At 37.8% G+C, this 14,431-nt stretch overlaps 1 protein-coding gene and 1 pseudogene across 6 annotated transcripts in view; one reads left to right on the top strand and one right to left on the bottom strand.

The window, feature by feature from the left end:
• Positions 1–14,431, bottom strand: part of LOC136265214 (uncharacterized) — a 272,681-nt gene that overhangs the window by 67,739 nt on the left and 190,511 nt on the right. The gene's annotated exons all lie outside the window — the stretch shown is intronic.
• LOC136263704 (L-methionine gamma-lyase-like) lies at positions 1,196–13,719 on the top strand (annotated as a pseudogene).

Here is a 14,431-nt window from a genome sequence, read left to right as displayed (position 1 = left end):
GTAAATGTCAGCGATGTTTAGCAAATGTTGTCGATGTTTAGCAAATGTCGTCAATATTTAGCTAAATGTCATCGATGTTTAGTAAATATCGACGATATTTGGTTTAGATCTCAATTTTTGGGTTTTTGAGACAGATAGCACCCCATAGACAAGACGCAAGAAACAATGCATTGACTGACAAGACGCAAGATCAATGCATTGACTGACAAGACGCAAGAAACAATGCATTGACTGACAAGATGCAAGAAACAATGCATTGCTGGCCATGGGTAATAAAAAGTTTCATAACTCGAAATTTAATAGCAACTTTTGTTGCAGAGTTCCTGACACTGTTACCATAAAGGCGTTTAGCTTTGACCGGAGCCCTTCGTACTTAGTCAGTACTTGGGATGCGGTGCCCGCCCTGTGCTCTACGAAAGGGGTGGGTGCCGACAACTCGCTGCCGCTGTTGCGATGACTTATGCACCTATCAATGTATTGCCCCACCACCCCCCCTCGGGCATATATGGGGCTATAGTGGGGATTTGACACAGTCGAATGTCAAATGCCCCATAATAGGGCAAACCTATCGTGTCAAATCCCCACTGTTGGCCCCAGTTGCAACGCGGGATTTACTCAGGATTTGACATAGCGAAGCAAAGTCACAACAAAAAATATTTGGGCACTTAATGAACGATCGTCAAATGCCCCATAGTGGGGCAGCAGTTTCATGTCATTTCCCCCTGTAAAGCCCCACTTACGTCCGAGGGGGGGGGGGGGGTGGTGGGTAATACATTGATAGGTGCATTAATTAAAGGTCAAAGGTTCACTGCAACAGCTATTTAAAGAGTGACAAGCATCAATTGATTTTAATTTGTTGATAAACTACATTTTAACCATGCAGCTTCTGAATATTGCAGTGGTATGTTTCCTAGCTGGTTACGTGAACGCTGGTTACGGAATTATAGAAGCTGTTGTAGTCACAGTAGACGGTACGTGCTTCCATAATATTATAGCTATAACATTTACATGTATAGTTGGTAAACTGTCTATTAGACTAGGTAATGTGCACAATTACTGCACCATATAATTATGTCCAGCTATGTTTGTTCACTTGTAGACCTATGCAGCCTGCCTGTTGTAATTGGATCTTACAGAGCAGCTTTTCCTAGGTGGTTTTACAACTCAACTTCACAAAGATGTGAATCCTTTACATATGGTGGATGTGAAGGAAATGCTAACCAATTTGAAACTAGAGAACTCTGTGAGAATGCCTGTCAATGTGGTAAGTGTGATCATATTGTAGTAGTTTCTGACACTCACTTTACAGATCTTCCACTATTAGATGGTGTATGTTGAAACCCCCTGCAACCCCATGCAAGATGTCAATTCTGGATCTGAAATCATTTGGAAAGTTAGCTCAGCATCATCCCCAATTAATAACTGTAGTTGATGGCACATTTGGATCAGTATATGTGCAGCAACCACTGAAATATGGAGTACATATATCACTACACAGTTGGTAAGAACAACAGATGAAAGTTCTACTGTATTTAAATACTGTTTTTCAGCACAAAGTACACTGGTGGCCATTCTGATATAACAGCCGGATGCCTCTCATTTTGTAATAAGGAGTTATATAAGAAGGCAGACTGGTATGTGGTGCTATTAGGATCTAGTTTAGTAAGAACTGATGGTGTAATGATGAAGTGCTGTTTAGTGTTTGTTATCTGACAGTCGCCGTCTGATGCGTTCATACTTCATAGAAGTTTAAAGACACTTCCGATTAGAATGGAACGACATTCTTCAAATGTATTAGCTATTGCAAGATTTCTAGAGAAACATCCAAAAGTAAGAGCAAAAAACTTTCACTTGATATCACATACTAGATTAAACAAATCATATCATATTTTTAAATTAGAGATGGGCAGTATTGCATTGTTGAGGAACAGTATGGTATTGAGAAAAATACTTCACTTACTAAAAGTTAGATACATTATGATTTGTACTTACACCCACACCTGTGTTATTAGTATAGTTATACGAATAAAATTACAAAGCTATACTACAAAATATGGTTAGAAGTACCCAATAGTAACAAACCAGCATAAAGGCTGGTGAATATACTGCTACAGTTATACTTGCTTGTCTGCATCTGTGTGGGGCTTGTATTCATATATGGCCACTCCCATATGGAACAGGCAGATATGTTACAGGCCGGTTACAGTAGGCCCTATTTCAAGCTGATGACAAGTCTGTATTTGAAACTGTTATATAGCTGCCACATGTCTGCTGCAGCACGGAAATTAGGTCCATCACAGATCTGATACAGACCTGTTACAGAGCTTTAGAGTCACTATAGACTTTTAAAACATAATACACAAATTATGGCTTGTGCAAAGTTTACACAACCATTGAGATAATACAGTATGTAGTCAGATTTCAGTCCTACACAAAGAGCCCGTATGCTTGATACTTTTCTTTTCAAAGAACTATCTGTAGAAGACAGATGGCATGTCTAAAGGTAGCACAAAAATAACTATTACTGAGTAGGGAGTCATCCATGATGATAGTACCAACATATCATACAGCAAAGTTATATTCACTGTAGTTTAGGGTGTATCAATCAACATTCTTCATTTGGGTGATATGTACATACAATGTCATGTAACATGTTGTATTGTGTGACATTGTCTTGGCAAAACATGTACCATTCGTATCATTTTCAAACTTCCTTTAGCAGGTTACCAACGTTTCAGCCTGTTATGTAATTGAGAGGTTTTTTCAATAAACCTATCAAATTACAATTTTAACTGAAAAACCATAAACTTTATATGCCATAACCAAATGTTTAGGCTTTCATGCATCTTAGTGTAAACTTCTGCAGCAAAGCCCTAGTAAGATGTACAAGGATTTCAGTCCACCGCATTGCTAGCTTACTAGTAAAGACAACTTTGTCAAAGATTCTGCTATCCTGTGGAAAGCCAGAATTGCTCTACATAACTTTTTTTTCTGGGTATTCAACAGTTTACAATATTCATCTAAAAGACCAAATGAGTATCACTACAGAAACTGCACACCATATATCATTACAGTATCACTACACACCTTATATCATCCCACAGAGTTTTCACATGGTTTCAACAGATAGTGTAAATTGGAGCCAACTCTGTGAGTACTATATTATGTTGTTTAAAACAGATCTGTTACAGATGCTTGAGACATTACAGTACTCTGTGGCAGGTCTGTAACAGGTCTGTCTGTTGTGTATGGGCTGCTAAATGACAAAACAAAAAAAAAAAACTAATTGCTACATAAAAATTGGAATTAATTTTCAGTATTGTACTGTAGAAAACCACTTTGGTATCCAAAAAGTAGTTAACTAAATATATACCTCCCAACTCTATGTACAATATTGTAAGTGCTATCCCACTGTATTAAGGCCAAAGCTTTTATATACTATTAGACATTACAACTGTGGTAGTGGTGACTTGATTCTTTATAGTGGGATTTTTAGGGGGATTTTTTTTGCAATTTTCATAGATTAGTAGCTATCTAAAAAAAAACATCCTCCTCAAAATTTGTAATTTGGCATTATTTGAGTATCATAAATGCATAAAAGATCCTCAAGAAACAATAATCCCCCTCCTTCCCATCCTGGAAATTTTGGATAGTGTAATTCATGAAATATTTTCCCCCTAAAAAAATCTTACTATCAAAAGAGAACCTTCTCTGCAACATTTCCTTCTTGCTGTTGAAACAAATAAGTAGCTTGCCTATAACATTTTGTACTGTGTAGATGTGTTGGTGATCTATTGCTACCATTCACTTGAATCACCTTGCAGGTAGAGGCAGTGTTCTACCCAGGACTTGAGTCTCATCCTCACCACACAATTGCCAAGAAACAAATGAAGCATTTCAGTGGAATGATATCATTTGAAGTAGTCGGAGGAAAGGAAGCTGGCAGTAAACTAGTAGAGGTTTGTAAGAATAAAATCACTGTTATTACATAGTCCATTGCAGTAGATTTATTACTTAGTGCATGAGATAGATTCATAATTTGTACAGCAAGGCCACTTTTAATAGGACCTATGGAGTTAGGTGAAATGCAAACTATACCTTTGCTGTGTTTGGGAACTATGTGTTTGTAATATAGTTATGGTAATGGTCATGAGGTGGTCTTATTTAGTCGTAAAGTGGAGGTTTTACTGTAGTAGTCATATGTGTATATACTTATACAAGTACACAAAAAAAATTGGAATTTTCAACTAGAGTAGGGACCATAGCACATTGATAAAAACTACTGAAACAAGTTGGAGTAGTCCATGATATTAAATCACCGTAAAACAATAGGGAGTGTTATATCCCTACTGTGCATTTCCAACTTGTTTCAGTACTTTTTATTGATGTGCTATGGTCCCTACTCTAGTTGAAAATTCCAAATTTTTCATGTACTTGTTTGTTAACCTTTTTTGTAAATAATTTTATTAAGACTGGTGAACCCAAGCATACCGCATCTGAAATGCACTGCACGTCCCATCTATATCAATTATTGTCTGAAAAGTGAAGTATCCATTATGCTTCGTTGTCAGCTATGTTCAACCCGTTGCACAGCATTTCGAATCAAGAACTGTTCGAAAAGCACCTCTACAATCCACGCACAACAAAAGAAATAGTGGCACGCACCCCATCTATATTAATTATCGTCTGAAAAGTGAAGTATTCATTACGCTTCACTGTCGGCTATGTTCAACCCGTTACACAGCAGTACGAATCAAGAACTGTTTGAAAAGCACCTCTGCAATCAAAATAGCTACTATGAAAAATACGGACGATTTCCGTTGCGAAGAGAAGCCATCATGTGCTACCGCCAAATTGACACCTTTGGTACACATGGCAAATTTATCCACTGGAAATTCCTTTGATCTGAGGTGTCAGTGTTACATTTTGTATTAAGGCTTTCCAGTGCAAGAAGGTACAATGGAAAAAAGGATGTGCATCGCTGTCAGCAAAGATGAATGGGACACAAAGAAGGACACTGGTAAGTCCATGAAGAATGCACTGTACGCACTGTGGTATGCCAAAAGGCACCTGTCGGGCCAAAGCGACGTCAAACAGTGAAAAAATCAAACCCGTAGCCTTAGCCGTTATCGAGTTACGCTTGTCTGAAGGCATCAGTCAGTTACTTGCTTACTCAGTCAGTAGAAAATTCCATCAAATAATTTTTTTTTTAAAATTCCGTAGCAACTTGTTGAAAGCATTTCGGGTCGATTTGAAAGCTTGTTTGGGCTTAGTTTTACCTAACCAATACTACCTCATCGTCGTCAGGGAAAATTGAGGCTGGTTTTTGGGTGATATTATTTCGTGGGCCATGCCTACTCCTTTGTGGTCCCTACTATACATAGGGTTTCCACTCAAAATAGGAAGGTACTTCATTATGTGGTTTCTGGAGATTTTCACACAGATTTACCTTTAACATAAAGCAAACAAGTGCTAATTTGTTATTGGAATGTTTGCAGCAGTTGTTATCAGCATAATTTTAACATATGTAAATGTCCAAAAGCGGTCACGTGACCAAAAATCCCTTCATGTAGGATTTCCACTGCAAAATAAGATGATGCCACAGCCTTTTTCATTGTTTCTGATAATTTTCGTGCAGGCTGACCTTAGGATAAAACAAACAAGTGCTATATATTATTTAATTGTTTGCTACTTTCAATATCAATGCAGTTTTAACTGTAAATACCCAAAAAGTGGTCACGTGGCCAACAATCCCATTACAGCAATAAAGGATGTGCTATATAGCACTACAAGATGTAGAAATCTTCATATAAGGTAAGAAAATACACTAATTGTGACTTCAGTCACCCTAAATACAATGATTTTCTAATAAGCTGCCAATTTTAACTATTACAATATTTTTGGTCACATGACCACTTTTGTATGTTTTCGTGTGTTAAACTTATGCTGATACTCAATGCTACAAGCAATCCAATAATAAATTAGCACTTGTTTGCTTTATCTTAAAGGTCAGTCTTTGTGAAAGTCACCAGAAACAACAAAAGGAAGCACCTTCCTATTTGAGTTGGAAACCCTACAGTATACAGTTACTATCGTAGTGTATGATTTGCATGAGGTACGTCCATTTATGGTTTGTGTGACCATGTAATATCAGATGGTGGGAAGTGGCTTTTGAAGCCATCTGACTTCTAATTTGCTGAAACCAAGTTTTTTTTGCTGAATAGATCAAATTACATGAGTATGTTTGGAAGGTCTCTTTATATATCAGTATCATGCTATCATTAGGGCTGAGCAATACTGCCATTTTAGTATCATGATCGATACTAAAGCCACTATTCACAATACTGAATAGTTCACGATACTTACAAATATGTCAATCATAGCTGGTGCTACGTAGTGTATTCCTCAGTATTCCTGCAGAAAGTGCATCAAACTAGCTACAGTCAACTTGTTTACAACAGTTATTGTAACTCATGCTTTGAAGTTATGTTATGGTGTTCACACCTCTCTGCAGGGGTAACCAGGTTATGACTTACAAGGATTCTTGAGGGGTAGTTGGAAAAGGCAGATACGGACACGGACATTTCAAAAAGCATTTTTAGATTAATATAACAGTTATTTTTCATACCTAACACTGTTTTTACAGCAGTCTTCGCTTCCAGACCCAGGCATCGATCTTGTCATAGCGCTTATCCATATATAAGCGCTTGTGCGAAGGATAGACTAGCACTCTAAAGACCATATAGTGTTGTATACGTGCTCTAGAAATCTAATTCAGAGTCACAGAGATTAATCTAGCATATCCCAACCTAATCTCGTAGGCCAGGTCCTTGAAACCCTCAACATTCGGTATAAATGCCTGCGTCTTATACTAAAAGGCGTAAGATTGTGGATTTGGCCTGCTAAGCTAAGTTGCATGGGGAATACAAGTTAATCTCTACAACTATATAACTCTGTATTAGACTTTAGAGCATGTGTATAACACTATATGGTCTTTGGCATGCTGTGGAGTGCTGGTCTAGTCCTTTGCACGTGTGCTTATAAATGGATAAGCGCTATGACACGATCAACGCCTGGGTCTGGAAGTGAAGACTGCTGTAAAAAACAGCATTAGGTATGAAAAATAACTGTTATATACATGTAAAAGTGCTTTTTGAAAATGTCTGTGTCCGCGTCCGACCATACATGTATCTGCCTTTTCCAACTTCCCATTCTTGAGCCTAGTACAGCAAAACAAATGGATTTTTAATGACAATAATGTACAGGCATGGTATCATGATAGTTAATAACAAAATATCACGATATTGATACTTTCAAAATATTGCGATTTGTGACTGTCTCTGGGAAAACCGGTCTTATCGCCCATTTAAAAGTATCGAGAAACGTCGGTTTTAAATATTCTGTGTGTTGTAGCTGGCCAATGGTGGTAGCTACGCATACCAAATTTTCACACGTTTCACAACAATTTCTTACCTTTCCTGATCATCCACTGAAGAAGTAGTCAACAGCTAAGTTTCCCACCATTTTAGATAGTTTTTAAACCGAGGTTGTCTGTATCAGGCGAGCTCCAGAAGGGTGGGAGGCGGGGGCCCTGGAAGGCGGGCAAGATGGTGTTCAAAAATTGAAAAGAGACGTGCTGGGATGAATTAGGCCAAGTTATAGGCCATTCAGGGCTCAGAACTGGCTAAAATGAAAGGAAATTTACAGCACAAGTCATTGTCCAACACCACAGAGCTGTACAGCCACACACAGCCATCTCCTGGTTGGCCAGGGCTCCATCAAGACCCCAGACCACTCGTACGGCTCGCCACTGTGCTCTAGAAAAGCAGCCAGCAAAACCAGACCACTTTACTCTGGTCGACTGTGGCAGTGAAACTTGATAGTGCATTCATTAAGCTTTGTGTTTGTGTGAAAAAATCAAACTTCCTGTCTTGGGCGATAAGAACGGTTTTCGTAGATCCAGTCACATTTATTGCTAAAACGGTAGTATCACTCAGCCCTACCTATCATACCAGCTACGTTTGTGAAGTTTGCGAGCTAACAATTCAATCACAAGTCATTTGTACTGTAGAGTACTAATTAGGTATCATAAGAAATTATTCTTCTGTTGCTTCTAATACAATCTGTTATATATGACATGCAGGGTGTAAAGCTGATATCACTTGCTGTGTCACTAGGGGGCACGGGTAGCTTGATAGAGCTCCCTGCCTCAATGACTAACTCTGGAAAGTTAATGGATGAAGAGGGAAGAAAAAAGGGTGGAATAACTGATGGGTTGATTAGACTGAGGTATGCACATGTGTATGTCTGTAGCTACTTGTAATGCTCAGGGACATGTGTACTAGCACACACATGCACACGTGAGTGTCTGTATGTACACACACACACACACACACACACACACACACACACACACACACACACACACGCACGCACACATACACACAAAATACACATGTGCACCACACACCAAGAGGCTGCTTGAGTAATTGGATAATACTATTATCTGTGGAGTAAATAAGTGTTCCATGAAAGCGTATTCATGACATATCAGGGGCAGATCCAGGGGGGGGGCTTTGGGGGCTGAAGCCCCCCCCCCCCCCCCCCCCCCTTCATATTTAGGCTTTACTTGATCAATATGCTGAGTATTATAATGAAATTTTGTCTTAGCATAATTATATGATCACTAATAATACAAATACTCATAAAACCACCTTATAAACATCTTTCCAAGATATTATCAGTGGATTTATGCTAAAGTTTATGCAACAAGGACCCGTATCAGCATTGGAGGTGTACAAGATCGAGGTACTCTAATAGAGCAGTCAGCTAACTACTCTAATAGAGCATTCACTGGAAACATGTAGTTGATTCTGTTATGGAATTTTTCCAAATCTGCCTGCACCTATACATACAATGAAGTGCATTGGTCTGTTTAAAGGGCTTCATTCATCAACTTGTGTAGTTAATAATATGTATGGCAATACTTAATTCAGGTACCCAATTTCCATTGAAAGTGCTCTCAGATTCAATCTTGTATTGTTCAAATTTCAAAATTTTCCACTTTCAACATTATTATTCTAACATGCACCTATTCAGTGTTGTGCAATTGTGAGAGGGGTGCATCATGTATTTGGTTGTCTGTATCTACCCAAACTTTTCCATTAGCAAAATGCTTCAGAGAGCCATACCTATAATCTAAAGGCAGTATATAAAATATCTATGGGCAGAAAATATTATGAATTTTATGTGGAAATGTCTCCAAATTGCAGTATTTTAGCATCTATTTTTCAAAATTTTCCTGGGGAGGCATGCCCCCAGACCCCCCTAGTTCCAGCATGCGAAGCATGCTGGGAAGTGTACTTCACACACCTCTACCCAAGAGATTAGTACCTTGAGTTAGCCCCCCCCTTTTATAAATCCTAGATCCGCCCCTGCATATCCTATATTCCAAACAACACTTTTATAGCAGCATCCCTTAACATGATATCTGATAGCATTAAACCATAGTGACAAGTGATACTAAACATTTTTGTGGTGGAAAATTTTGTATATTTTGTAGATCACTCTGCAACTTTTCCTCCAAATCCAGCAATAATTAGCAATATGAGATTTTTCATCCGAGTACTCAACTACCTAAGTTTTCTACTTTTACGTATAGCTACAGTAGACAACACCTTTCTGGTGAAACTAGTAATGTTATTCTTTATCTTTCTTTTGTAGTGTTGGATTGGAGGATGTCAATGACTTGATCAGTGACTTGACACAGGCAATGGAACACCTGTAATGGATGTTTACTGTAGCTAATGTTTTTCTTCTTTTTTTTTAACAAAAGGTTTATGACTAGAGTTGCACCGATAATCGGATCGGTTATCGGAAAACCCGATTATCGGCACTAAATTAGCACATCGGTATTGGTATCGGATTAAATTGTACTGTATGAGCCGATACAGTATATGCACACGTGATTTATGCACGCCCGGATACATTGTAATTTGCGATTGTTCTGTGAAAATGGCGACCAGCGAGAGAAAAACATCTGTTATGTGGAAATTCCGAGGGGTCCGCCACGCTTTAAATCTAACTCATTCGAGATTCAAATCTCTTGGAATCCCCATGCAATCTACTAGAATCTTCTCAAATCTCCGAATCTCTGTGAAATCTGCAAAATCCATTAAAATCCGTGGAATCTTTAAAATCTTCCTAATCTTCGTGACAATCTTTTACAATCTTTAAAATCTCGCTGAAATCTTTGAATCTGAGACTACCACAATCAAATCTTAATCTTTTTGTTAGTAAATTTCAGTAAACGTTTGGATATTTTACTCAAGCTCTTGCTTTTTAACACGTATTCTTGCGGCTGTCTTGCACCTAGGCCTGTTCGTCCACGTGTACTGTGCGATTATTGGGTTCTTGCAGTCTACGTATATTGCCAGAGATATAGCCAGTTGTTCCAAGGTTGTTTCTTCTTCGCAACACCTTTAGCTATACGGGTTTCGTTACTTTCACATCGTTTGATGCCCCACGTAAAATTACGTAACAACATTGCGTTAGAGGCGCTTTAATAAAATAATTATTAAGCACTGACTGAAACACGCGAGGACACGCTTTATCAAACCAGATACATAGAATCTAATGGGGAGAGGTAACAGCAGCCAGCTAGTGATCTGTGACTAAGGGGTCTGCCAGAATAACAGAGGTAAGTAAAGTATGCAGCATTATGTATCACATCACCACCAAGATCACTTTAATATGCCTGGTTGTAATGTTTTATGCTGCAATACCGCTATTAATGCTATGAACAGAACTCTTAACACAGACATGGTAACAATTTCCTTCACTCCAGATATATTCCTGCCTTGGTCAATTATAGTAAGGGAAGAGGCTCAGATTGTCCCATGCAGTTGCAGTGGTGTTGATGGTTTTGCAGCAGTGTTCGTAGTTGAAGTATTCTTTACTAGAGGAATAGCATAACTGTAGCTAATGGATAATACTGTAGCCTCTTTCCCAAGGGTCTGAAACTCACATAATCTTACAATTTCTGAAACAGTTTTTGTTACTTTCACATTGTTTGATGCACCTCTACATACCATTATGTAACAACACTACATTATAGGCACATTGATAAAGTACTGAGACACGTCAAACTCAATGGGTGACAGCAGTCAGTCTTGTGATGACTGAAGATGATGTGCGACTAATTGCTCTGCCAGGATAACAGAGGTATGTATGCATTATGTATCACATCATCTCTGTTACCTTCCATTATCCTTGAGTGTACTGTTTTAAAAATGCTATGAACAGAATTCTTAGCACAAGCATGGTGATAATTTACTTCAGGGATATTTCAACCTACTGGTGACCATCTTTTAATAGGGACCTAGTGTTCGTTTGTTTCACTGGGGTGTCACACAAGCACTCACTATTGGATGATCTGCGTCAAAGACAAAATTTACCTTAGCCTTTGGCTTACAGCTTTTGACCTGACTTGAATGCATCTTCCTGAAATTTTGTCTGCTGTTTTAGGCTTAATTGTTAGGTTTTCATCCCTGGCCACATCCAATGTGGCCATTAGCATTTTTAAAAGTTAGTATAACTAGCTATAGTAAACCAAGAAAGCTGCTGTCTGGGCCATGTGAGCCAGCTAGATATAAATCCGTACACCTTCATTGTTACTTTAAGTGTTGAAACTATTTAGGTTTATTATATCCATTTACCAAACACACCAGTCCTGTGCTTTAAACTTTCTTAATACATCCTATCAATATAACCAGGGGAGTAGGACAAGACCACGTGAATGTGTATTAATGTAGCACAAGTACTTAAAGTATTTCATGTGAACTGAATAGACCCTGTACAAAAAGTAGAGGAAGGGGCTTGATATATATTTTGCTCTATTTAGTTTGTTGCTTGTACATAGTGGTGTGATTCATGATTGGAAAGATGCTGCTGTTATGGCAAGGGCTAAAAAGGGAGGCTAGTTGTGGCCAAAAAGCTAGTTGTAAATGACTTTTGGCTAGTTGCAAATGGTGATTGGGCTAGTTCTAAAATTTAGACAAAATAGCCAGGTTTACTACAGGAAAGTATACTTACGTATTGTACCTCTTAACTCTTTTACAATTTACCACAGGGATTTGACTAAAAGTCTAAAGATACATCTTGAGATAGCCATTTTCAATTTTTTTTCTTTTTCATGGTCTACTACTCTGATTAAAAATTACCTTACTAGTTTTAATTTCTTTCTTACAGTTCACTATAAACTGAAAATCAACACATTCATCAAATCAATGCTTTCATGCACATAATTATATACATAGTTATTTTGTCCCTTCAGCTTGCTAATTATTTCCAGATCTCACTCATTCTCTAAAATCATTTCCATGGCACTTATGTTTCAAAATTCTTGGGGAGTATGCCCAGACCCCTCTTTACTGCCACTTTGTCCCATGACTTTCTATGTCAACAGTAACAGTAGGCATCAATGACTACAATACAATCGTTGTTGTATGATCTATTACTTTCAACAGGTAGTATGACTATGGTTTAATAAAATATTTTTGTTAGTGCTTTGTAGTGCACGTGATCTTGTCTTACCCCTCTGATCTACAACTGTGAAAGATACATCATTGAAATTGTTACAGAGCTTTGAAACATTTTAAGTTTTTCTATCTCGTAAGTTTTAATATTTATTTATAGGTAACTGTGAGTTTTAACACCTCTTCCCATCTCCCACTGTAGTGATATTTTGTAGTCTTGACTGTTGACTGTGAGTTTGACCACAATCACAGATTGAGATTGACTTAGTAAGTGATACGTGATACCCCTAGTGTTTTGTTTTATAAGCCTAGCACTACAATTAAACAGGTGATTCTGAAGTCACAGTCTAACCCCCTCCACCATACTCCAAATAACCCACACCCTGTTTGCCCATTGTAATCTATAACATCTGGGTTTTGCACCACTAGCAACTGTAGCAGGCTATCTATCATTGTTGCCAAACAACCAACAACATACTTAGTAACCATAGATACAAGACAATAACCATATGTAAGTCCAGGAGCACGACTACCTGAAAACTTATATTCATAAGTGAATAGAATATAATGAAAGACTAAATACAACAATGGAGAGTGAGGGCTAGCAACAAGAAATCAAAACGTAAAAATTTTGAACCATCCAGCACCAAGATGATTCAGGGAAAAACCCACTGGGTTTTACCCACATACGCATGTTACGCACATCAGTAATGTCATCAGTAATGACTGAGTTTCTTTCTGTAGCTATGTATGTGTTCACTTCTTCATTTTGATGACAGTAGTGACTTTCCATGTAGAATTCTGCCGTTCTCCTAATACAAATGTCATTTTGCAAAGTTTTTTTAGACATGCTCTGTAAAGTGAAATACAATAGTAATTGTTTTGTTTGTTTTTGTTAATGTAGGTAGCAATGATGTCATCGTCTAATTGTGGGTCAGTCATGACTATTCGCACAGCAGGTGAAATTGGCCAGTATCTCCTCATATTGTACATAGAACTCTATCATCAAGGGTGACTTTTTTTGCTGAAGAGCTGCAGCATTTGCAATAGTGTGATGCTACACTGTGGTACATCGCTCAATAACTTTTTGTTTCAAGTTTTATGTACATGCTGTAACTGATCATATTATTGTTGCTTAAATATCACATCTTTTTATTTACAAATAACTAACCCTTTGTTATCACATCTTTATAGTAGATCCAATATTACCGTAACTTCTTTCTGTAACAGAACATGTACAGTATGTTACCTCTATTACATTCAGATGGTAGCCCTAATAATTTATGAATGGAATGTGGCTTATTCGTAGTAATGCTTGACCTGCTAAAACACCCTGAAGCTTTTATTTCAAATGTCCTATGTGGTCTGACAATTTTACTGTTTTATATGTACTAGGAAACACACCATTTGGTCTTCTTTTCTGAATTTGGAACCAAACCATTATGTCTTTATTTATTATACTGGACAGTCTGTAATTATTGATGCATCCAGAGGGGGGATGCATAATCAACAGAGACACTAACAATAATGTTCATGTAAGTTTAGACATTTCAAGAGTGTCATTATCTACAACTTCATAAATATCATTTATACACTCAGTCAGATTGTTATCACCAGGAACTTGTCGCTTCTCCAACAGAGGGGACATTACTTGTTCCAAGTACGATTTCACCATTAAGTATTATTCATAACCTTTCTGTAGTTGACTCTCCAACAAACCCCATACATATTCACTGTACACAGAATCACAACTGCACTTTACCTTTGATTTAAACCCCTGGGTTACCACACATGAATTGAATCACTTCATCTGAAGCCTATACGTACTTAATGTCCCTAGCAGTGCAAAACACGCTGTGCTGTACATGATACGAAAGCAATGGATTTTTTAAAAC

Source organism: Dysidea avara, chromosome 8 (genome assembly GCF_963678975.1).
Source record: "Dysidea avara chromosome 8, odDysAvar1.4, whole genome shotgun sequence".
Lineage (NCBI taxonomy): Eukaryota > Metazoa > Porifera > Demospongiae > Dictyoceratida > Dysideidae > Dysidea > Dysidea avara.
The sequence above is the reverse complement of the archived record's forward strand: the minus strand, read 5'-3'. Positions and strand labels throughout refer to the sequence as shown.